The 26,801-nt window shown below is 39.6% G+C and overlaps 1 protein-coding gene across 1 annotated transcript in view; it reads right to left on the reverse strand.

The window, feature by feature from the left end:
* lingo1a (leucine rich repeat and Ig domain containing 1a) overlaps positions 1 to 26,551 on the reverse strand; it is a 125,605-nt gene extending 99,054 nt beyond the window's left edge. The window contains exon 1 of the mRNA XM_084364464.1: positions 26,168 to 26,551. The gene's annotated coding sequence lies outside the window, so the exon portion shown is untranslated. The remainder of the gene's footprint in view (positions 1 to 26,167) is intronic.
* Between the last annotated feature and the right edge of the window lie 250 nt (positions 26,552 to 26,801).

Raw genomic sequence — 26,801 nt, forward strand, 5'->3', positions numbered from 1 at the left:
AAATCTAGCATGGCCTGTAGCTACGGGTGTTGCTGTGCTTCAACAGAGTGATGTAAAAGGATGGCACCCAACCTGCTCTTCGTAGGGCTGCTGATTGTTGGCTCTTATTACTCGGCTTCATATTGATTTCATGGCATGTCAGCGTGTGATCGTGATTCACACAAGTAACAAGTGCTGTATCAACATTTCCGCTCCTCTCTGACCCGATGCGACTTGACGGCGTCCTTGGGTCAGGTTTGTAACATAAACTGAAGTTTACAGCTGTCGTTACCTCAGATTAATGACAGAGAATGTCAAGTAGGGACATATGGAAGCACCCACGCTAATGTTACATGAACTCTATTGATTTTAGATACTGATCTTTAACCTGCAATAAGGGCAAAGCTGTCTGTTCATTTCATTTTTTTCATTAACAAAACAGCGTATTCATTTCTTGAGCTAAATCTTAAAGCTGCATCAACTAATATCTTAATATTTTAACAATGGATCAAACTGCTGCGTGAATGTGAGAGGGGTCTCTTTTAATGACAAACCAGCAAGTAATTATCGACACTGCAGTTGCCTTCAGCCTAACAGAGCTTTATGGTATCCTTCAGCTTATTGTTTTGGTTTTACAGCCTACAACTGCACTTCTTTGGTTCTGCCAAAGCACTTTTGTCATCCTTGGTTCCTGTTCTCAATGAAAAAAGCTCTGATTCAACCCCAGTACAATAGCACCAAACTGCGGGCAGACACAGTTAGTGGCTAGCTTGTGAACATGGTCAAGCATTTACCAACTAAACTGATTTTTGCATCAGAAGTTGGTGTTGTCCAAAACAGCTACTGTTGCCTAGTTAGCCAGGTTAGACGTGCAGCTTAAGATAGCGGTCCTATTGCTGACTCAGTCCTGTGCCAGACTGACGATGTCAATGCCAATTTCAAAACCAACCACTTGTGATAGTTCAATGTAATATTCACACATCAAGCTAAATAATATAAGTTTATCTTTGCATTAAAAGTGACATAATTGACAGTATGACACTTAATGACAATCATAAGCATTCATGAAGACTACCTCATGCCATGTCATTGTTATAATGGTGCCAAGTCAGTCTTCTGCACAACCCTTTGAATAAAGTGTTTCGAAACATGTGTGTTCAGCCTGTGTTTGCTGCCCAGTGGTGGCCAAAAAAAGTCAACTGATGCTGATTTAAAAACACATCTGATCAGATGTACTTCTTGTAGGCAATTTAATACAACTCACAGAACAGATATCTGTGTAGGTATAAGTAATCACAAGAGTGATGTAGCAATAAAAATGTAAGGCACAGTAAAGCACAACATTAGGTAAAATGCCTGCCATCACTTTATCTATTGCAAGACAGTAACATTTGTATCCGAAAGTGTATCAACACAGCTTTAAGAATCTCATTCCACTGAGGATATTGTGCATTCCATCTCTAAAGCTGCAATCTAAATCAGGGCCTCAGTTTCCTTTGACACCATAACCCTTTTCTTGCAAGTAGATGTTTGCTTTTATAAGTAAGAAAGTCCAGCTGGTATTTGTGTTGCATTTGACAAACTGACTTTGAAAGGATGATGATCCGTAAAATCAACTTGAAAGAGAAATTTCTATCAACTTTAATTACTGAGTTAATAAACATAACTGCAGGTCATCCATCTCATCGTCTGTGAGGGAATTTTAATTTTAAAGCACAGTCCAATTACCAGTTAGGTCGATTGTTCCCTAAAATGGGCTCACATCCTCCTCCATTGTTTCCTCCCACTGCCTGTGCCCACTGTGACAAAGCAGGGCAATAAAATCAGAGTACTGCGATCGGTTTTCACATAGACGCAGGTGGCCCAAACATTTGCACCTGTGGTGTCAGTGGTGCCAACAAAGGCACTCCTCTAAGTAGAGGTTTGATCTTACTTGATGAGTGACAATCACAATTAACATTATCCATGGTCATTTGATTAGGCAGACCCTGCAATGATTGCTGCAACAGGATCCATGATGAGTTAGAGTAGAGGTAAAATATTATGTTTTCGGCATTCTTTATTTCACCTAAAATAAAGTAAAAGCAGACTTAGAAAGATTACATGAATTCATTAAATTAAAATATGTACAGCAAGTCATTCTGATCTATAATGATTATCTGAGGACAGAGTAGCTATAATATTCAAATAGCTTCACAGAGGAGTGTTGGCCATGAAATGTCCAAGAAAACTCTGTAACCACTTTAGATTATTCTAGTTAAATGCATTTTGGAGGACACCACATTGTCCCTATATAGTACAAAGGGAGGATATAATATGCAGAGGTAAAAGGTAAAACTCCTGAACTCTATAACACCCCTACAGCATCAGACAATCCCTGGATGACTGCAGTTTTAGGCACAGGACTCTTGTAGCTATATAATTTACTGTGTACTTCCTGGAGCATTTTCATTAGTGCAGTAAGAAACTTTAGAGCCAATAGCTTGTCCTTCATTCCCTGTCATGTTGCCATGGAAACAAGAGGAGAAGTAGGGAGCACAGGAAATAAATTTATCTTTTCTCAGAGTACAAGGACTAGTCAGGTCTTCAGGTTGACTAATCGTGCGCTGCAATATTTCATTTAAAAAAATAGCTTCAATGAGTAATGAAAGGAAGTTATCAGGAAAATAAATACATAACATATATTCTGCATTGCCCCTGCTTGTGTAAGCAATTGCAGAAGGCTGCCTGAAATATTCCATAATTTGTTGTGACATTGATCAAACATAATATTGAGCATTTCAGTGTCACTTGAAACTGTAAACACTTATATTCAGTATGTTGTATTTACTGTAACACACGGAAATCTACTTCATAAATAATTCAGCTAAAGAAAGTACAGGTTAATTAATTTACTGATGATGAAAAAACACGACCATGCTGTCAATAATATAAGTTATCCCATGATTCATGGTGCACATACAATAACCTGATGCTCACCACTCGTTGAATATTAACACAATATGGAGATGAGCGATGGCACGTTGATTTTGGGATTATCTGCTGTCTTCTAGTGTGTGCTGATGCTGCACATTGCTTATCACATTACGTGTTTGATAACAGTCTGCGTCGAGATCAAGATGAGGACAAACTCTCAGTGCGTTTTATAATACATTTCCTTATTGTTTTTTATACAGTACAACATACAATTTCATATTTGACCAATCCACATGATTGCTTAACAAATTACTTGTGTTATTAGTGAGAATTATCCTGTTCAAACATACTTTGAATAGATCCAAGTAATAAAACAAACAAATCTCTCTGTTGAAACTACTTAGGCAGTTTTGAGCATTACTGAGCATGAATAGGACTGATGAATGCAGCTGTGATATGATCGTCCCCTTAATACTTACTTGCAGATCATTCTTAATCATTGTATGAATTAAATACCAAACTACCATCTGTAGCGTATTGAGCATCACCACTAAGCATTTCATCTAACGGGTCCGTATCATTACCAGCCTGAACAGCTTCGGCTTGTAATGTTTTCAGTTTGTGATTATGTGTGTATCATCATGGCAAAATGTGTTCCTGGTGACACCTATCGTAGTGGGAACTAACAGAGAAGCAATTTTGAGTATTTAGCCAGATGCTTTTATGTCTGTGGTTAGATTTTTGCAGTCACTTTACAGGTGGTTAGATCAAAATGAAGGCCGACTTCAAAGATGTCCATGGCCCAAGCAAGGGGGCTGGAACAAGGGCGGTAGGAAGTAGGACAGGGGCCATTGGACCACATCTGTTTTACATTGCAGATTACTGTTACCCAGTTCCAATCATTCCTGTCTGCAGCTGGTGTTCTTTCCACCTTGTCTGTCTGCCTGTCTGTCTGCAGACAGATTTTGTAAATGAAATAGTATCAAATCGTATAAGATGCAGTCATAAAACTTCATGAATTTCCCTTTTGGGACAATAAAGTTGAAAGTTGAAGGTGTGTAGTTGAGATAAAAAAAAAAATGTAATAATTTAGTAATCATTGCTGAGTCGTCATGGGTGGAACGTGAACATGTTGATGGGCGTCGCAGTGGGTGGGATCCTATTGATGGTATCTAGGTTTACTACTACAAAAGACAACCATAGAAATATTTCATCCAGATAAACTTTAAGTCAAGACAACATTCTTCCACCCAATTGTACAGCCTCGTCATTGGAGAACGTTCAAAATGTTATAGGTTATAGTTAAGACACCATTCATCCATGACCATGATTGACTGTTTACATGCTATAATGAAGTTTGATTTGCGTGCACTGCTGTATAGCGTGTGTCCATCAAAAAATGGTTTTCCTCTAAGTCTTTGAAAATGTTTTATGATGGTCGTTATGGCCCCCCCCTTCAGTGACGACTACCTCAAAAAGGTTAGTGAAAAGGAGACATATTGGTTCAAAATAATAAGATGGTGCCTGAAGGCGTCCCGGTGGAATCATTCTCCCTTGGAGGAAGAGCAGGACTTAAGGTCATGTGTGATTACAGTATAAGTCTCACCCTCTGAGAGATGGCCTACAATTCCACAGGCCACCTCTGCACTTTTGTTCAACAAAGGTTGAATTGTATAATTGAAAATCACGACAACCAACCAGAAAGTATGAAGAGAACAAAATCTGAGTCGTTTGTATCAAGAAATAATACACAGTAAGCTACAATATGCACAGAGGAAATGCTATGTTTCGGATGTGTCTGTGTGTGTGTTGGGAGGATGAGGTGGACTGAGTCAAAAGTCGATAAATAATTGAACAGCCTCTGTTGTTCCACAGTCCCTCTGTCTGTTTTTGTCTTTAATTAAGAGGCTATGGACCCGCTAATCCTGTAGCTCTGTGTCAGGGAGACCAAAGTCAAACAGGACAATGCAAGTGTTTCAAGATGCAATCAAACTTTAGCAATAAAGGGGCACAACAGTTGCAACTTCACCAGAAGTGGAGTGATTAAAAGAGAGTGAAGATGCACTGAGGGAGCACAGTTCGAGGCCAGTTCTTACAGAAAACATTCCCTGCCCCATACGTGACTTCTGGAACTGTACTGTGCTACAACTTACATCATGGGCCCCCTAGAAATTGTTTTCAAGCTAAAAATCTCCACGTGATCCTCCATCCTGTACTGGAAACCTCCTTAACATAGAGAAATTACCATGTCCCTTCCTATCAGCCTTCGTGAGTCACTATGTGCAACGACTGCAAGGACCTTTCTGATAGGCAGATACAATTGTCCAATCAGCCTTGTGAACACAACCAATCAATCCAAATCTATCTTCAAGTGGGTGCATTCCTTATAAATACAAACTCTTCTGCAGGGGTCATTAATAAGAAGGTCAGTGCATTCAGTCCACATGAATGAATCACAATTATTCTCAAATGACGAGGATGCAAAATGAAAATAACAATAATAGTAAAATATTTGAAGAGCATTTGCAGCCAATTCTCTGACTCATGTTGTACAGCCTCGAAAAAGGGGTCGCACTTTATACCTATGTGCCAGAAGGACAATTTTATTTGTTTTCAAATGGGCTTTCAAATGTAATTTTCGTTGGCATCTTTTTCTCAGTAAAAGTGAAGTAAGCTGTCTTGTCAAAATAAGAGCAACAGAACCAAGAGGATTTATTTGACCTTTGTAGCACAACATTCCATTTTGGGTTACTTTGCCCTTGTGCCTTGTGTCTCAACCATGTCACGTCTGCAAAGTAAAGTATAGATTTAGTCATACGTTGAAATTGCTATATTATATGTTGTGGTTATTTGTGGACCAATCATCTATCACTTTCTCGACTATATGTCAAGCCTAAAATTACAGCTGGAGATAGGCTACTGTGAAGTGATACCTTTAAAACTCTGACTCATTATGCTTATGCAATAGTTATGCTATAACTCATTATTTATAGAGGAGGAATGCCAACTCATTCTGACCTCAGGTTCACTGCACAAGTAGGACAAGGTATAAAGTTCTCTCAGATTTTGGTTACGTCACACAAAATGCTAAAATTTTCATCAAGGGCAAATTCAATTTGTCTTATTGTTGCATTAAATGTATATTCAAAATACTCATGTTATCAAATGTATGATTAATGTGGTTTTCTTGCAGTTTGCCGACAGGATATATATAGTATATATTTATATTTAAGAGAAAATGTAGGCTTAATCACACGACATTGACACGTCAAATGTGTAAATGGCATCCTTTTAAAATATACCACTCATAAATCTGTAGTGTCCCTCAGCTTTCATCTTCCCACACAAACTGATACTGACCTTTATTTTTGACACAAGATGTGAGAACTGTCTAATACATGACTAATATGTGCCACCACACTGGACATAATTCAACCACCTTCGCTTTGATCCGCCTTCTGCTGGCGAGTCGTGAGGCAAGGACAAGGACTCTTTCGCTCTGACAAAAACCACCATTCACATAGCTGTATTAGCATATCTATCGCTACCTGCACATAATTAGCCAAATAACCTTGAGTCGGCCAGTTAAATGAGGTGTGACTAATTAACTGTGCAGTTTGTGCTCAAACCTTTAGACTAGGCCAGTGGAATGCTGGGGGGCACTGGATACATCCCCAGATTTTAGAGCCATAAAACTCCTCATTGGGTACTTGAAGCAGTAGGTTTATGATGAAGTTACTGCTACATGTGCAGAGCAATAGCCTATGGTGGCTTTTACCATCTTTGTCTGTATGGGGAGATGTAATTTAAGAATGAAAGGAAAAAGCCTTAGGGTCAAACTCAAACAAAGAAAAGTATTTGGACTTATATCAAACAAGAACAAAAACTTTAAGGAAGACATTGCAACTAAATGTCTTATTTTGTTCTGATATCATGTTGTGTATGAAAGACATTTTTTAAGATAATGTCAGATGGTGAATAATGTGATTCATGTTGCTTTTCAACAGTATTTTTGAATCAGATATCATGTGGGAGGCAATGGAAATTGTGGACCCTGATTTGCAGGCATTACTGTGCCAGCAGCTCCTGATTGAAATGAAGGAAACCTGCTGAGTGTAAACATCGGGGAGAGAAATGACAAAGCAATTACTGTGTGTCTAGCTGATTAGAGGGGTGAGACCGGTTATTTAGTGAAGGATACCAATCAATATCAAGCCCAAATAGAAAGTGACTACAAATGGGTAACTTTCTGAAAGTGACTACAGATGTTGTTGTTCAAACAGTTTTTCACTCTCTGACTTGATTGAATGCTCAATGAAAAGTGAATGTGGTACTTTTAACAATGAATGTTTTGCGATTTTTGATTAGGGGCCTTACATCTCTCCATCGGTATGATGTCCACAACACTCAGCTGTTTGCGTGAGATTTACAGGCCATTACATCACAGAAAATACTGCAGTCAACAATGCCATTTCATATATAGGAAATATCACATCATTGTATATCAGAAACTGAAGTTATAATTTGTTCCATCAGTGTTATACCAGGACTCTATCAAAACAGATGTGCTAAAATCTTTTGGAAGGAAGAGAGCATCTAATTCTGCCACAGCTTAATTGCCAGAATTCGAGGGGTTGTTGCTACAGTGCAGATTTGTGGAGTTAGAATTGTTAGTACACATTTCATCAAAGTACTCTAATATTGATCCCCCTCAGAAGAGTGTCATGATTTTCTGTAAATATCTATATAATTTGGCCACACACACCAATGACATAATGCTTGCCATTTCAGTTGCAACCATGCATGCATGGATTAAACAATACAAGGTCTGTACAGCTTTCCTTTGCACGATTTCCCTCATGATTGTCGCATTGCCATCACTCATTACAGCCTGTCCTACAAAGATATCCATAACATTGGTTGATTGTTTAAGGGGGTTAAAACAACCAATGTTTATGTTAGTAGCGATCTCTGGTGGCTGTAGTCGTAATGATGGCAGCAAAGGAGGAATTCAGATGATGTCATTTAAAGAGCAAGAAAGTCTGTGTAGGGAGGATCTTGTGATGGATGGATGGGTCCAACATAGGACTTTGACCCTGCAGTTAAAGTCGTAGGTTCCTAGTTTGTGATTGTGGTGGAAATGATTATTTATAAGGGAACAAATAAAATATAAACTACAAATGGTTGGTTTTTGTGCAATTTAATAAAGTTATATAATAAACATTTAGAGTAAACAGAGTCTATTTCTCTAAAAAATTCTGCTGAAAGATCAGAGCTCATACACCAGGTGATTCTGGGTGAGATTGACCTTGAGCCTCAGAGAATGTCAGAGTTTATAGACAATGAAAACAGTGACTAAAAATAGGGAGCTTAATACACAAAGTCCAGATGGCCAAATGGCCTCGAAAGTATCTTCAAGTACCTACAAACCAAAACGTTATTAACCCGCACCCAACTTAACGTCATGACATAAAGTACTGAAATAACATCACGTATGTAACAGTGTCAACGAGTAACCTAACGTCATGTCGTTTTGGGAGTAGACATTACTGGAAGTTTTGGCAAACCACCTAATCTATCATTTAGGTATAAGGATGTGTTGTACATTTATATTCTCTAGAGCTTCAGTTAATTGTGTAGGTAATTAAGGCTGCACAGAGCCGTTTTTTCCCCTCATGTTTTATTAATATCAAACAATAACACAAATTAGAAAAGACCTCTTGAGCACTGTGCTTTGATTGATTAATAACCATCTATTCAGCACATTTTTTTCTTATTTTTAAGGTCAAGGGGCTTTGGTCAAGGTATAGATCAAAAAGTATCTGATATCCGCACTCTGTGTGATCACTTATGCTTTGCCGTCAGCAAAGCAGCTTCAGCCTGAGGGGTGGACTTCACTATAAACAAACCAACAGAACAGACATGAATTCCAATGAGATATTCTCACGACATCATCTCCTATACACCTAATAAAAACTTAGCATGCACCCACTAGCTCTCAGCTGTGACCATATTGAGGGGAAAAACTGGAGAGCGGTGGTCACATTGGCAATGAATCAATGAGTCGGATAGGCTTCACTGATAAGTATTCATTGCATTAAAAAAATAATCAATTTAGCCTTGGTAGCAGTAGTTCTGCTCCTAAATGGTCGCCTGTATTGTAGGAGAGAGGAGCATACAGTAGTTGGAACACATAAATTAATAAGCAGCAAGCACTATGAAACCCGCCACGGGTGCAGAGTGAGTGAAACCAAAGTAGGCAGAGGCTGACTGTTGGTCATAGTGGTGGTGAAAAGCAACATCACTCATCACACACTGGAGCATACAGCGGTAGTGGTAAGTGATGGTCTCTTCCAGTCAATATATTCTGTATCCCATTAGTCCAGTACCCCTTTCCTCTCATTACTAACTGTGTTAATAACCCAAACAGGTCAAGAGACAGACAAAACAATTATTTTCAAGTTTAAGCAGAATAGGCCATGGGCATGATGAAACAAGGGCCACCCTCTTTTTCAATCGATATATAATTTTAAAGGTATAATAACGTTTTAATAACATAATAAGATCCCTGCATTTTAATGTCCAAAAATGGTATATTTATATTTAGGTATATTTTGTTGAGTTGTGAACTATGCTCAATACCAGATAAATATAATTTCGATAATTCGATAATAACTTCAGTCAACGTGTCAGCATGACATAACATAATGTGAATAAAACATTATCCTGTCTACGAACATTTCTGCACGAGTCACATTAGATAGATTCCAGTGGTGGTCATTTGTCAATGAAGGCAACGACTCCCATGATCCTGCGCTGTCTTTTGATACATGCTCAGATGAAAATATTAACATGCTGATGCTTAGTTTGTAATGTTTTGTTCACCATCTTAATTTAGCATGTAACTGTAACATGTTAACATGTATGGACATTTCCAATTGGCACATAGTACAGCTGAGACTGGGATATGGGTTCAAAAACTGAAATATTGGACATTTTAAAACGTTGACCCAAAATAATCACGATTCATCCTTAAGGGACCAGGGATATCCCTAATTTCATGGCAATCCAGTTGTTGAGATATTTCAGTCAGGACCAAAGTGGTATGCTGACTTACAGGGAGAGCAACTTTGACTTCCCTAGAGCCATGGCTAAAAATATCAATCAGCCTTAAAAATATGCAGTGTTCAGTTGTAGAATGTTAACTCCACTTTATACACCCGTAAACCCCTACACCCCCAGAGATCTCATTGAGTACATGACCCAAGTGTCCTTGACGGGAGCTGTAGCCCCGATTACAACATTTCCTCAATTCTTTTTGCTAAACTATTTTGCATATTTAAACTGGCACTCAGACCCACAGTTTTGCCGTTCCAGCATTAAAATTGTCGGGTTGTCCAGGATGCAGCTGTTTTGACGAGACAAATATTGCTTTTGTCAGGCTGTCAGAGTTGCCCATTCTTTCAACTCTTTTATTGCTCATAAAACAGCTCCCTTTCTACCCAATGACTAGCATGCACCTGCGCCACCATCAATAAAAAACAGCTTTGGTGAGTGTTTTAAGCAGCTGCTAACAACTCCTGCAAAACTGGGACAGCAGGTAAATTGATATCGTAAACCATTTCCAGATCAAAGACAAAAGGAGATACTGGGGAAATGACAGTACCAAAGACATGTACATTTTAGGATACAGCTGAAGCAGGAAGATGGTGGGTGCCTTCACACAGTCTTTACAGTGTGAGATGACTTAAAACTTGGATTGGTCATGATGTCTGCCCTTGACGTGCTGTGAAGATATTTTTGTCTTTTTGTTGTTCTTCCTAGTTGGTTATATGGAGCAGACAGTGATTTTTTATTTCATTTTTTTGGCTGAAAGGATACAAATGTGTGGTCTAATTGGAGAGCCGCAGCTGCAAAAGACTCACTGTGAATCTGAGTGTCCTGCCAGAATAGACTTCACTCATTTCATTTTTTATTTTTTTTTTTTAATCATGAGACACGAATAGAGAGAGTGGACCCTGCCACACACCAGCTGAGCTTCATAAGCTTACCTAATCACACATCTGAGGAGCAATATCAGTGGCTCAGAACATACAAAGAAATTTTAAGTGTACATTTTCCCCATAACGGACTCAGCTGAACAGTGGAGAGAGGTATGTGACGATGATGGTGCCACGACAGGAGAGTCCAAACGTTATTTAAATGTGATTTCTTTGCACATTTGTATTCTTGTTGTATTGCAGTTCTGTGTTGGTGTTTGAGATCAAAGAAACCAGAGAAAGTACCATTCACCTGTAATGTTTTGTGCTTCATGTTGGCTTCAGAAATATCAGTTCAACTGTTATTTTCCGAGATTGCCTATGAGGGTTTTAATCAAGGAGCAACAGCCACAGAAACATGTCAAGAACCAGACCACTGGCTGCGTTCACACTGCAAACCTTATTGTTCAATTTGTATTTATTGCTCGGATCCTATTTTTTGTTTGGCTGTCACATTTTTTTCAAAATGTGGCTTATATCAGTGGTAGCCAGTAACGGGTCTGAACTGACCACAGAAGAAAAGTAACACTTAATACGACATCACATGCAGTACACTGTCATATGCAAGCACACATGGAGGCCAATGGAGTCAGCGTTTACAGTTTCATAATTAAGTTGATGTTCAGTGGAAGCCAGCAAATTCATAAGCAGATGATAAAAAGGATGAGGAGAAAGAGAGCCAAATTTCTATTGATGTTTTTTTGGAAGCAATGACTGCTACTTCTTTATGGAGGTGTGTATGTGCTTACGGGTTGTAGATTATGGAGATTTGATTGCCTTTAAAGTTATTGCAACAGGGATGGATAGTAGATTCTAGTTGAAGCCTTGGCAGGATAACAGAATATGTTAATGGAGATACATACTTCACTTTACATACATACTTTAATATACATACACACTTTTTTCTCTATTCCACATATACCTGACTTCACGATGCATTGAGGTTGGTCAATTCAAAATATTCAGGAGGAAAACAGACTGTTAGCTATATGATTCGGGTGAATTGGAAAGTGACTCCCTTTTTCTTTTGTACTGTACAAATTGATGATTTAAGAGAGTTTACCTAAACATATTCTGGTCTATAGATGAACAAAAACTTTTTAATTTTCAGCTTATTATTTGTGAGTTTAAGTTTGCCAACTTTGTCTCAAAAGCCTGGTAAAAATAAGGCAAGATAGATTGTTTAATTAGTATTTAGTATTTATTTATGTCGATTTTCCAGTAATACATTGTAAGTTTCTGTCAGTGATTTAGGAGTTCTGTCCCACTTAATAGTGGTCTGAAGATTTGAATGTTAAAGATGCTTTAGTTGTTTCTCTATTTTCTTCTTCCAGGGAACAGTAACTATAATGAATTACAACCAAATGCAGATACAAACATCAATATAATTAAGAACATCCTATGATGAATCATACATAAACAAGTTACATTTAATGACATATATAATTTAACTTTGGAGACTTCACAGGAATTTGAATTTTGGAATGTTTTATTAAATCAAGAGATACTAAGAGGCTTAATTTTCATTGAATAATTGAATATTTTAATTGTACTTGCACATCTGTTCATATAAAAGTAACCAGTAAGATGAGGAAACATTTTATATTTTTATCTATAATATTTTGATAGAATTTATGTTCCAAGTGTCACTGGTAAGAGCAATGAACAAGAGGGACACACATAGCATTTGTCAAGTTGGTAAAAGTTTTTCAAGCTTTGTTCCATCTAAATAATACACATCTGAAACCTATTTTTTTGTCACAGTTATGTCAAAATCTCTGAAAATGACTGAAAACAACCTGAATGTGTTAGATGTCAGCTTAAGACACCTACTGAGAAGTGCATCCTCTTCAGCAACAAAATGTTCTCTGAGAAAGGGGAAATACTGGTGGTGTGCTAAACTGGTTCCCCATGGTAGAGCACAGTCCATCTGTTTGCAGCACCAATGAGACGAGATGAAACTTTTATGATTTGTGCCTTGAAATTGGGCCACTGCAGCTGAAAACAGGAGCTGGATACAGCAAGGAAAACCAGTGTAAATACGAATGTAGAGGGTTATACTGACATATGTACAACGGGATAGCATAGCACTTCAGTTAACCCTGTGAGGACATCTGGCCGTAAACAACTTCAACACAGCAACATTTTAGCTTAAAATAAATGAGTGACTGTATCAAATTCTGAAAGAGTCAGTTTTTCAGCAACAAAGGAGAAGTAGCCTCCGTGTTTAAACTACAGTGTTCATGTGCGCAGAACATGACCTAACATGAGATGGAGTTTTGTTTTAGTATCAATCTTATTAATGCAAGTTGACAACTCCAAACAAGACTTAGTATCGATAGTATCAGCACTTTAGGTATTGATGCTCTCACCCTGTCCTTTACTTATATCATCAACATTGGGGTAACTAACTGTGTCCAACAGACAGAGACACATCTTTACTCTAATTGACCAAGGACAGAAAAATAGGAATAAACTAGAATGACACTCAGTAGACGAAGACCTGCACCAAGGCCCAACAGTCCCCTCACTCACAGATACCAGCCGCCTAAATACAGCTGTTTTTTTTTCATGAAGATCTATTCATTATTCTGAATTTCTGAGAAATAACAAAAATGCTGAAAGTGCAATTTTAAAGAAAGTGAGAAAATCTCAGATATGTCCCTTTAGACAGATCCAAGCCACAAGTTAATTGGGTCTATTCTGGGTCAAGACCTGTCTTCCATTCAAGTTTTTGTGAAAATCCATTCAGTAATTATTGCGTAATCGTGCTGACAAAACAACCAATCAATCAACAGACAAATGGACACGTTGGTTTGTTTGTTGGCCCTGGCTGCGGCTCAGGAGGTAAAGCGGGTTGTCCAATTATGAGGAGGTCACCCGTTGCACTCCCCGGCTCCCCTGGCTGCACATAGGAGTATCCTCGAGCAAGATACTGAACCCAAAGTTGCAAGATGAGCAGGTCGGCACCTTGCATGCCAGCCTCTGTCATCAGTGTGTGTTTGAATGTATGAATGTGACAAATGTTGTAAAGCGCTTGAGCGGTCAGTAAACGGGAGAAGCGCAAAAGAAATGCAAGTCCATTTACCATTTAAATGGGTGGAAACATAACCTTTGTGATGGAGGTAATTAAGAAAATTACAATATAAAGAGGACAATATAAAAAATGACATGCAGAACAAAGAAATGCTAATTTTTATCACTAGGCCGCAGGCATTGGCCCAATGAAACATGGCTACAAAATGTGTCAAGGCCTTAAACATGTTTAAGTAAAGCTGTAAATACAAAGCATGTGAGTGTATGTGTGTGTGTGGTGTGTGTGTGTTTATGTTTGTGATTGTGTTGTGAGCTCTCTATCTTATCAGAAGCTCCAGATGGAAGTACAATATGTCCAGGAAAATGACAAGAGTATGAAGCACATGCATGTTATTGTCTTTTCGCCTTGCTGCAGTGATTATCAGATTCTATTTATAGACAGGAATAGCGACTGTGTGCAGAGATCAAAAGTAGCAGAGGTATGCATCAATTCCACAAACAAATCAAAATGATATCTGGGTTTCTTTGGAGAGGATTGATGCAGCAGCCCAGGAGTGAATGCTAGTCTGTAGCTACGAGACATGATCTGACCTGAAGGTGATGAGAGTCCACAAACAATCACCTTGTTCAGATGCAAAACATGCCCCGAGAACTCTGCGTAAGAGATATACGGTGTGATTAATGATTTCTTGAAACAAAGATAGCAGAGACTGATCTTTCAGCTGCACAAATACTGTGTGTTACAAAACACACTTACTACTAAAACAGATTACAATTTGCCACTTGAATTTCTAATGTTGTATTTAAGGAAAGTTTACCGTGCCTTGTGTATTTTGCTGTGTTTCTGTCTGTTCTTTGTTTCTTTATAATAGAGCCATGAAACAAAAGCCAGTGTGCTCAGTGGAAACGTGTGACAAAGATTAATTTATCAGCCCGGCCTATAAGAAGTCAGGAGTTGGCAGAAACTGGCAACAAAGGAAGAAAAAAAAAATAATACTCAGGAGGAATCTCTGGAAATCGATTTCCAACCAGTTTCAGGCTGCAAACTGCAAACACTATTGGAGTAGCTCGTTTTGAAGATGATATCATAAACCAGCACAGTCGCTGGGGTAAAATGTTGGCAGATAACGTTTATGCAAACCACTGATACATTCACGTTTGTTCGTCTCAAAGGCCATCGTACCATATTGATAGTTCAACAAAACGTATCACAACATGTTCACATTACATGTTTATGTCCTAACTGTCATATCAGGAGCTGGAGGGGATGGTGGTGAAGTTACAGGTGAGAACGATGCCAGGCAAAAATTTGAAGATATTGAGGTAATCACCTCTGTAGACTCCTGTAGACAACTACAGAAGTCAGGAAACAGCTAAACCAATGTCCTAGGTGTAGGACATGAAGGGTCCATTATCCACGCTATCCAAGCATTATCCACATTTCACGAATTTTCACGCCATTAACTTAAAGGCGACATCCACAGTCCTGATTATATAAACACTTCAGGTTCACCACTTTCAAAGGGACACCGGCTGCTACATCAAGGGACAAAACGTTACACCTTTCTTTCTTCATCCTCCTCTCTCTACACCTCGAAGGCCTTCTCCACTGTCTGCTCCTCTTGTGACACTGTTTCCACTCATTATTTCCCGCCACAACATTCACTTTGAACTGGAAATATGGTACAAATTACTGTAGCAAGACACTCTCCAAACGTGGCTTCATGTTTTCTTTAAAGGCGTGGATTCCCATTGATAACTTATTTGAAGTATTAACTTACATGACTGTGGGACACTTAAAAGTGACTGAAAAATGGACTATGGTATGCATATTTTATGATACTGTTGAAATTATAAAGGGTTACACTGAGTTTCTCTCGCCTATCCTCTCCCATACACACGCAGCAAATCCATATCCTCCCATACAGTGCAAGTCAAATTAAGAGCAAAGAGGGGGCACTTCGATTACAGCAGTAAAACGACCCGCTTCACGCAAAGTTCACCTCATTTTGGTTGCAAATTAAACGTCAGCTTTGGTTTCGAGAGCTGAGCAGGTAGCATCTCAGAATACCAATATGCCGAGGCCGTTCCGCAACGCCAGCTTTGTAACCCTTAAGGGATGTTTAAAAAAATCTAATTCAAGTGAAGTTTTTTTTGCTTTCAACATATTCATGTAATTCAAATACATTAATTGAATTGACCACTTGAATTCTAAAGGTGGGAAAACACAAACCCATCTCATCAGCTTCAGTTAATCAAGTCTCAAATGTGTTTATCTTCAAAATTCCTATAAGATCCATAATGCTTTCCTGAACCACACGCAGCTCAGCTTGGTGTAATAATGGTTTCAAAAACCCTGTCACAGACAGATCACTAGTTCACCAGTGCCACTTAGCTCTCTCCTCCAAGGGACTTTTCCAATTTGGCTTAAGTACGGAAAGCTCACCTGAGCCTGGCCCACTTAAGGTTGTTATAACCAAGGACTGCGGCTACAGAGAGCCTTCGTGAACCTCTTCCATCATAATCTTCTCTCTCGACTCGTGATAGCATGCGATCCCTGCTGCGGCAGGTGATGAGTAGCAATGCAGCGTTAATATAATGCTATGTAGATCACTTGTCCCATGTGGTGATGGTACTCATCCGCAAACACATGCTACCAACATGAGCCATTATGCATGACCACACGTGCTGTCAGTGTATGCAAATGCAGACACATACAGCATACTGTCAATAAAAATTAAAAAAAACAGCGCAAATTTATTTCAAAAGGAATCGCTTTATGTATAATTGTATAATAGACGGAGTCAAGTGCATGCATTATACATATATAATACATATATGAAATGTATATGCATTGCATGTATACAAGATTGCTGATGAAATAGCCTACTTTTACGTGTTGCTCACCAACTACAAACTGCATACATATAGCCTAATTTTAGGTTGGTGAGTACCAACTACAGACTGCATAAACTATCAGGCAAATCTCTCCAGAGCCTCCACCAAAGGAAAAAATCTCAGTAGTGAAATCTCAGCCAGTGAGGATGATACGACAGACTAGACTGTCTGTCATAAAATGTCTCAGCCAATCTCCCCTAGGATGTCTGGAATGATAAAATGTCATCAAGTGAATAGGGTAAAGCTGATGTATACTGCTGAAACCGCATCATACAGTCAAAGCCAAAATTGTTGAGAAAGACTGAGACGGACGAGCACGGCTGCTAAGAGGTCATGACCGACCGACTGCAAGAAAAGGTTCATATTCAAAGCGCTGCTCAGTGGACACAGGTGTTTTTATTATACTATGGCTAATTATCCCTCTGCACAGGTTGAAGCTGCGCTATGATTGAAATTAAATGACATCAACAAAGTCCATGCACTAATAACACTGATAAGCTATCCTGCAACAACACTAAAGGAGAGCGAGTGAGACATTAAAGAAGCTCATCTTTGTTCACCCACACAGTCCTGAAAATAGATCTAATCAAGCAGGGTGAGTGAAAGCACCTGCGAGGGAGGACCACTGGAGCGTAGAGACTTCAGACAACTGAAACTTTTCCAAAGCCATTTTGGTAGCTGGTACCATGCAAGAACAAGAAACGACTCTTAAAAATATGTTTGTTTATATATGTTTGCATGTGTGAAAAGTGAGTGAGCAATTATACAAACACAAATTGGTCTAAAGGTTTAATACAAGCATACAACATACAAGACTTTTCCACTTCTGGCCACGCTTATTTGCTTTTCCATTACCAGTTCGACCCGCCAAGTTGAGGCGAGCCACATCCGCAATGGGGCATCCCTTCAGTAGGGCCCAGCGCCCTTGAGAGGAGAGAGTTCAAAATGCCGATCATCGTGTGATTCACAGAGACTTGGATTGAAAGTAGATGAGGCAACTCTCTCCCTTGAAGGGGTTCTGGTGGGGCCAAAGCACACCCAGCCCACCCCCACGCAGGCTGCACTGAGGCCTGGCACCATGGCCATCGAGGGACAACCTCCTGCTCTCTCATCATAGTAATTAGAGTATGTGTTGTATTCTTGTATTTTATGTTCAGGAGCACGGGGGCGATCACAGGCAGCATTATACAAAAGCTGATATATTCCCTGTACCTTCCATAAAACAACAATACATCAGTCTTACAAATCTCCAAGGACACCGCCTGCATATCAAGTGACAAATGCAATGTTGTGAAATGCAATACACAACAGCTAATATATACACTGTATTCTGTAAGATTATATAATTATATATATATATATGCTATTTATATTTTAACATATTTTGCAGAGTCATGGTGTCTACAGGCCCGCTCCAGTATAATTACAGGAAAAAAGAAATGATGATAAATTTAGCCGCATAATCAGCAGGATTCAGAAAATGAACCAACTGAAAGCCCAGAGCCCCTGTTCTCTTTCCTTGACACTTAAAAAGTGCCCTCTAAGAATCCGCTCATTAGCATTTATGTGTGAGGAGCTTTGTTTATTTATTAAAAACCTGGACATTTCGCTGAAAGAGACTGCCATGTACAAAAAGGCAAAAATAATTTCGGATGGGAAAATGGCCAACCGAGATGAGAGTGCACAGCGCTGACCAGAATACTAATGATGACAGAGACCTGGTGAGAAAAACACAAGGTAAGAGGCTCCTTCCATCACATAAAACCCTGGACTGCCTAAACCTGTTACAATGCACACATGCCGTGACAGTTTTTCAGGCCAGCTCTTGGCACAATGCTATTTTTTTTAAATCAACCTAAGCTCTGTTAAGGATAGAATATGTTTTTCATAGTGGTGGTCAGGTCAGGTTCAAACCATGTCTTAGTTTTCAACTTCTTTTTCTATAAAGTCAGGGATAATTTTTGTTATTATTATTTGCTATTAGGACAGATAGTGACAGTTATTGGTATTATCAATTTTCTAATGCTTGTTGGAGAACATGATGAAAAAGCGTTCCTCATCAGTCACCCCTTTCCCTTTTTATAGTAAGTACAGCCTCAGCTGCTTGCAAACAAGCTAATACACATGCTCATTAGACTGTGAAAGTGAAAACATGCATCCCTCCTGTAACAAACAGCAATCACACTTTTGTGTAATTTCAAAAAGCCATTCAATTAACCATGTCATTTTCTTTGGGCTCTCACGGGACTGACTGTGCCAAAGAAGTTATGCTGATTTTGATTTTCTATGTCTTTTCTATAACCCTCAACATGTAATTATAATTGTAAAAATTAAGTTAAACATATCACAACTTTATATTTCATAGATGTAACCTCCCTCCCTTGCTTTCTCCTGCTGCGTCGATCCAAAAATAGAGCCCTGGGTGCATCATCCACGATAATTAGAAATATTGGCAGCTTGCTTTAGCCTGTGTTTTCACTCTCAACTGACGCTGATCATAGTGGAGACTTCAGTACAGTCAGGACTGGGAAATGATCCAGGAACGATGTTCGCGGAAGAGGCACCTCTCCCCCAGCTGTGCTTATGTAATAGACTAGCTCTTTTGAGCCTGAAATTAATCTAAACAAATAAATACTATTTTCATGCTTTAATTATATCTTTTTTTTAGCATGTTTCCAAGCAAGCTGTGAGTGTTGCAGCTTTTGAAATATTAGTCACAAAGCAGGATTTGTGAAGGAATGTGTGTTCCAGGGCATCCGAGTAACACACACGCAGGGGGCCGAGGAAGAGGTCCCAACTAAACGTATTATTATTTTTAAATTACCTCAAACTGAGCTTGTGCGTGTTTGTGCATGGGTGGAGGGGGTAGGACCAATTTCAAGATTAAAAAGTGATGTCAGCCGGCCAAGAATGCAATATTTTAATGATGACCGTTTGCAAGTCATCACCATGCTGACTCACTGACATTTTCAAAGGCTCTATGCACACGGATCCTGCATACAGATGGTCTCAGCTTTCTTCACAGATTAAGCCCACAAATTGCTAAAAAAAGATAACCTGTGGAGGCTGCAAAAATGTCCTGAATCACATATTGATACAGGATCAAGTGGCACACTACATTGACTGACAGGTGTGAAAATCTGCGAGCACTCACATGCACCGCACATATTGTGTCTAAGAAATTGCTTCTGACGTTTTTGTCCCACGCTTTTTGACTAACGCAAATTGATCGCGGGCTAAGCGGAGCATCAGAGTGGCAAAAATTTGAAATTAAATTAAGATGCAGTGTGTGGATATCGTCAGGCGTTCGACTCTTTCAGTGTAATATTTTCACCCAAGCCAGAAGTTAACTCAAGTAAAATACAGATTTACTATAAATATCAAGCAGCTCTTCTATTAATATCGGGCTGCAGCTTTACAGGTTGAAGACTTGCAGCTAAAAACCCTGCACAATCTCTTCGCTCACAACAGTCAAAAGAAACCCAGGAGCATCTGGATGAACATTTGGGATTTCTCCAATCCTACCTCCCCCTTAATTTCAGTAGGCGGCATACCACATGTGCCAGTAATCAAAGAGAATCTATTGAGCTTCCACCCAGACATATTGTTTGTCCTTTCAGCTGTCAGTAATGGACTGGCACAAACAAAACTAATAGCAGGGACACAATGCCAAAAACTGTAAATTCAGATTGAAACGCAGTAAACCCACCTCGTTGGGATTAGGCAGGAAGAAATGTATATAATTCTGAGTGGAGCTGTAGCAAATTACGCAGTTCCCTTGAGATGAGTCTCACTCCTCATTGCATACGTACATCATTCCCTCTTCAGTCTAACCCTTTGCTGGAAGTAGTTTCACTTGGCTGTCGTTCATGTCAAAAAATTGTATTCTGCTGTGTGACATTGAAGGAAGAAAGCTGATGTTTCTTGCCGTGATTCAAGTGAACACAAGCAGTGTTGGCTCATGTTTCGTAATAACACAGTACAGGAAGTATATGACTAAATTACTCATGTGCATCAAAGTAATGCGCTCTACATTATGATCAATAAAACCAGTACTGTATTGTGTCCAAGTGATTACAGTAAGCAGGGTATTTTTTAAATGGAGTCCAGGCTCCATTAAGGAGTGATTGAATTAGATTTTTCATAACTAAATTAGACGTGATCATCAGGCCACACTGAGAAACAACCTTGTCCACATTGTGGTTCTTGGATTTGTCAATGCAAAAAAGATTGAAAGTTGCGATGAGCACGTCCTTTTGTCCGTGTATGCTTTCAGGTTTTCACAGCAAAGTGTCATGTGCATTGTACATCCTCAGATGCAGTCGCATCTGGTGTTGTTGTCGTTCTCTCCTTTCTTTATGTGATACTTTTGAGACTCCACAGCGTCCATTAAAGTATAAATGGCTTTGCTGCACTTGGCTTAAAAATACTCTGATCAGAGAGCAGCAGGTGATTTTCTTCCCTTCACAGTTGTAAGTTGAAACCTGAGTGTTTTCCTACTTTCCTCATATTAAATGGCCCTTTACTGTAGGTTTCTGCTGAAGAAATCAGGCACGTTCAAAAATATTCCAGCAGCTCACCATCTGAGATGAAATAAGAATGGCTTCACATCCAATCAAGGGTAGTGCATGTACATTTGAAAACTGTTTGGTTTAGCACAGCATGCTGCTATATCATATTAAGCAGTTCTGTGTACATTTGTAAACACAAAACATTTGAAAACCGTCTTTTTTGGAGAAAAAAACGACATCATTAATTTGTTTGAATACCTAAAAGGACCTATGTCTTCTATATGTGTTAATTATGATCCTGATCTTACAAGAGCAAAGGTGGAAGTAGCGGGATGTCATTAGCACCAGAAAACATTGTAATTATAAAATGCTGCATGGCAGTGGCAAAAGTCCATATGTCCCTGAGTTCCCTTGAATCTAATTACTGAATTCAGAGATGTTACACATGGATAACCAAACAAACTATCTGGTGGTAGTATGTAGCCACTGGTTTAATTCAAGAATGAACAGTTGAACAAATGATTCATAATACTTCGCCCTAATTCATCACAAACAATAAGGCAAAAGTCTCAATAACAACTGATTTGCACTTTGAATACACTTCCCATTGAGGCAATGCATCCCCAATCAAAACTAGGTCACCAGCGGAGGCTTGTGATGTGTTTTGTGGAACAAAAGAATGCACAAAAGGTCAGGGCGGGGTGAATCCTTTCCTAAAACTGAGACATAGACATGCGCATGAGAATCTGTATTGTGTTGCCCTAGTAATGCTTCCAAATACAGAAGATAAAAGCTGTTCCTGAATTATTTATACAATTTCCAATTTATACCATTTAGATTCGCTCAGCCGGTCGGGAAAAAAAGGAGGCAGGGGAAGCGAACAAATACTGCTCTCTAATCCTTCACGAACAACTGCTGAGTAATGTTCTCAACCCCGACCTGCCGCAGACTACAGTTGTATTCGACAAAACCCAAATGTGAGTGCATGTGAAAGTGTGAGTCTGGAGCAGGGTGCTGATTCAAGAAAAGTTAACGCTTGCTAAGATTTGTAATAGGTAAACCCCTAACGTATCTTTTTTAGTGTAAAATAAACTTCCTGTGATGTGGAAAACTGCTGAGATTTTGTGTCAAATAAAAGGTGGAGATACTAAAATGTAGATTGATTGCACATGGATCTTATCAGTCTCAGCTAACTGTAATCTAGATTGGTGAGGAGACTTACATTTACAATCACTGACATTTTATTTAAACATCATTTGTTTTGAAGACAAACCTCCAGTGGCAATCAAAGTGGGTGAAAGTATTATTTAAACAAAGACATCCAGTCTTTGAGTAAATCTTTTGTTTTACAGTCTGTCACACTGTAGATCCTGGTATTTTTCATTGAAACATTTAAAGTACAGAAGTTTGAATTTATTCTGCTTAAATGGTGAACAATCCAACAGATGAGACTGAGGATGGTTGTATTTACTCAAAGAACAGTCAGTGATGGCTTGTTACACAGAATTAAATGGGAGGCCACCCCTTATGAAGTATTTGGAAAATGAGCAGGCCCTTCAAAAGAAAGCAAAGCATATGACGTGGTCGGAAAGCTCAAAACCTCAGAGCCCATTGGTAAATCCAACTGTGGCCAGAGCCAGTTGAGAGAGGAGAGGAAGCATCTTTTCTATCATGAAATCTTCGGTTCCGCTCTTTGCTCTTGTTTCAACAAAGAAAGTTTTTTCTGATGTCACTGACGCCATTGCAGAATTTGCACTTTAGGAGAAAAAAGCTCTCAATGTGACATTTTGTTAACATTGTGTTCGAAGAAGAGAAGTCGATTCAATTTAATGGTCATTTTTGAGGCAGCAGCTCGAGGTAGTGTGCATTAGACTACATTATGTGTAAAAGTGATGATTAATGACTGTCTACTGTTTTTTTCAGTAGACCTAAATGTAGTTAGATGAAAAAATAATTTTCCGCCTCCTCCCTTTGTCTAAGGTTTATAAAATGCAAGTTCTAAACATTTAAAATTGAGCCGAACCATCTGGATTGTGGGTTTATTTGTGGGAATTAGTTCTTTATTCATCCCTTTCTGGGTTGCTGATGGCCGTTATCCAGAAGCGTATCCATACTGTTTTACAATTTAATTTAATTTTAACCACAGTGAGTTATTGAGTTTAACATTTATGAACCTCAGTTATGAAGTGTTTTGACTGGTAAAAGCAAGAGGACTGGTAAATCTGTGATCAAAATAGCTCTGAAAATCTTTTTTTTTTACATTGGCTTTGTTTCAGGATTGTGTCTGACAAAAGAGTACACTGGGATGAGAAGCTCATTTAACTTTACAATGCTAGTCCAGCACTATGGACACCATTAGCTGTGAATCGCTGTGACAAATTTGCCAACTTCATTTCATGCATCATGGTAAATCATGAAACCACATCGGTAATAACCATTATTCTGTATAACGGCCTTGAGAATAATTGCCCTGGAGGTTGAGGAAGAATGAGTTGTTAACTTCTAACTTCTCATTTGGCGATGGGCAGTATCAGTGCTTCCTGGCTGTGGGTGGAGGGGCATTCATGGGCACTGTGAGTCACTCTTGGATGCAAGTCACCCACTGCATGACAAGCTTTTACTGCAGCCGAGTAGGGCAGAAATGACTCCTGCTAGCCACACACAGAGACATCCTGTGTGTGCGAGTGTTTGTGTGTGTGTGCGTGCCTGAGGGAGTCTGAGAGGGAAAGAGGGAGAGATCACTTAATACTTACCAAATAAAACAATAAACCAATCAGTTGGCAGAATACCTCTGCCTCAAAATACAGGGGATCAGCTCTAAATTCATTAGCGATGCATCCTGGGATACATTCCTGATTCAATCTGCACTAAAACCCTCATAAAGGCTTCTCCAATCCAAGTTGTTTATTCAAAACCCTTCATAACCCTTACATCCACACTGATATCCCATTAAGAATTCTTAGCTTGGCTGAAGAAGCTGATGTGTGTCTAGATAACTGATACACTAATGAGACAAAACCTACACTACATTTAATGCAACCTGCTTGAATATATGTTTCACAATTACCATTGCAAATATGACTAAAGCTCTGCAATGCAATCAGTGCAAATGTGAACCACTGTGGCTGCACCTGTATTTCAATATGCAACAGTATCAGCCGACCTCGCCTAAGTGCTGGAAAGGAATTATACATGAAACAGAAGCAGAAGGTCTACCCAAGGTGGGGTAATTTGATTTATCTTTTATTATTTTTCCTTCCTCCGGTGTTATCAGGGTTTCCTTCTCTGAAATGGAAAATGTGATAAATATTGATGTCCTTTACAGGAAATGCAGCCAGGCATGTGTGAGATGCAGGGACCCGGCCTATCTGTCATACGTTTGGTGGATGTGTGTGTAAACTGACCCCCCACCAATAGCCTGAGCCACAGAAGAGGTTCGCCATCCTAAAAGCTCTTTCTGAGGCTTGTTAGCACATACCCTCTGCTCCTCTGTCCCTTTTGTCCTCATGTCTCTGCCTTCCTGTCAATCTTTCATGCTATGCACCCTCTCTACTTCACCTTCCACCAGCATCTCCTCACTGCTTTCATATCAGTCCCAGCTTCTCCCCCTCTCTCTCTTTCTCTCTCTTGTATCCCAACATCTCTCGCCCTCTCCCTTCTGACAATCTCTCTTCACTCCTTTCCCTGTAGAGTTGAAGGCAAGAGAGAGAGAGATGAACTGAGAATTAATAACAAGACAGCAGGAAAGATAAAAGGAAAGAAGCTCATGCAGCATGCAGAGGGGACCAAAATAGCAACATCAATTTTATCTTGTGCTTTCAACTGACAAAGTGGAAAAAGTGAAACAAACATGGCATCTTCATGTGATCAACAGTATCTATTTCTTCAGATGAGAGGGATAAACAAAAACTGAATGTCAAGCTATATATAAAATACTTACAACTAAATAGATCTTAAATGATTCAAGTAATATAATGTCTTCCTCCACACACATTCTTTTGATCTGCAGTTGAGCCTTCAAGTCGCAGCCCGTGTCAAAAGGCCCCGTCAGGTAATCAGACAAACCAACATGGTGGGAAGCTGCAATTTCTCCCCCTACTTCTGCTAAGGACGTCTCTACAAGAGTATGTGTAGGTATGCAGACAAGCATCCAAAGAAGGAATCGAATTCCCACCTTGTCGCATCACACCTACACAAGCACACTGAGGACACGTTCTATACAAACGCAAATTCACATGTTCTCATGCTCCCCTTCCCCTGCTGTGAACAGAAGGCACATGTAAACACATATATGCGTGTTAAATCTCACCATTCCTACAGCACTTCCATCTTCTGAATCATAATTTACTTCCTTATTATGAGCACCTTCCTGTCAGAGTGAACAGATGGCCAAAACCAGTATCCCTATCAGGTAGACCATGCAAACTTGTCTCTAAGGGATGGGAGCTGAAAATAACAGCAGATCAATAGCAAGTACCAAGTGGAGCATTTTTCCCTCCAGCCTCTGACAGCATGAGCAACACTGCTGGTGTCGGCACACATTTCTGTTCTCCACTTCTTTCCCCACACTCTCTCACACGCTCTCCAGCCAGCCCATCCTCATCTCCCTCCTCTCTCCATGTCCTAAATAGCCTGCTCTGCTTCATTTAACTGCTCCCCTATCCCATAATGTGTACTGCCTTGCACCTGTCAATATGTTTTGAGAAGTAAATCAGGTAGGAAGTGCAGGAATACGAGACGGATATACAGAAAGAGAGTGAGAGGGAGGCAGGAGAGAGATATCCTTACCAGAGCTGTAACGAAGAGAATCCAGAAATTGCTTGCTTCATCCCACGGTGGCTGCTCATTAAATCCAAGATACTGGGGAAAGGATTGAAGATTCCATCGAGATGCTGCCCCGAGAGGAGAAAAATGAGATTCTTTAATAGGAGGATTTTGGAGTGTTGTTAAAAAATGTGGTAAATATGCATGAGGAGAAGGATCTGATGTCCAAGTCCAGAGCACTTCACGAGTCCTTCCCGTCAGCTGCGAAGCCACATGTGTATACACACTGACACATGTGCTTCACACGGCATGCCACACACATACACAGACACACACATGGGGAGGGTGTATCCTCTGTTAGTCTCAGCTAGGCTGGAAGATTGAGGGGGAATGAAGGAGGGATGGAGACAGAGAGAAAGAGAGACACAGCGGAAGGGAGGGGATCCGGAGAAGGGCAAGGTGGAGGGAGGAGCCGCAGTATGTGATGAGAGATTGAGAGAGGGGAGGGAGGAGGAGGAGGAGGGGAGGAGGAGAGAGGCTCTCCTTATTTCTCCCTCAATCTGAACTGCAGTGTGATCTGCACGTAACGTAACAGTGGGAGCTAATGAAATTATTTTACCATATCTCCATCTGAAAAGGCTGCAGGTGATGCTGAACA

This window comes from Pagrus pagrus, assembly GCF_965226575.1.
Source record: "Pagrus pagrus genome assembly, chromosome: 10".
Taxonomy (NCBI): domain Eukaryota; kingdom Metazoa; phylum Chordata; class Actinopteri; order Spariformes; family Sparidae; genus Pagrus; species Pagrus pagrus.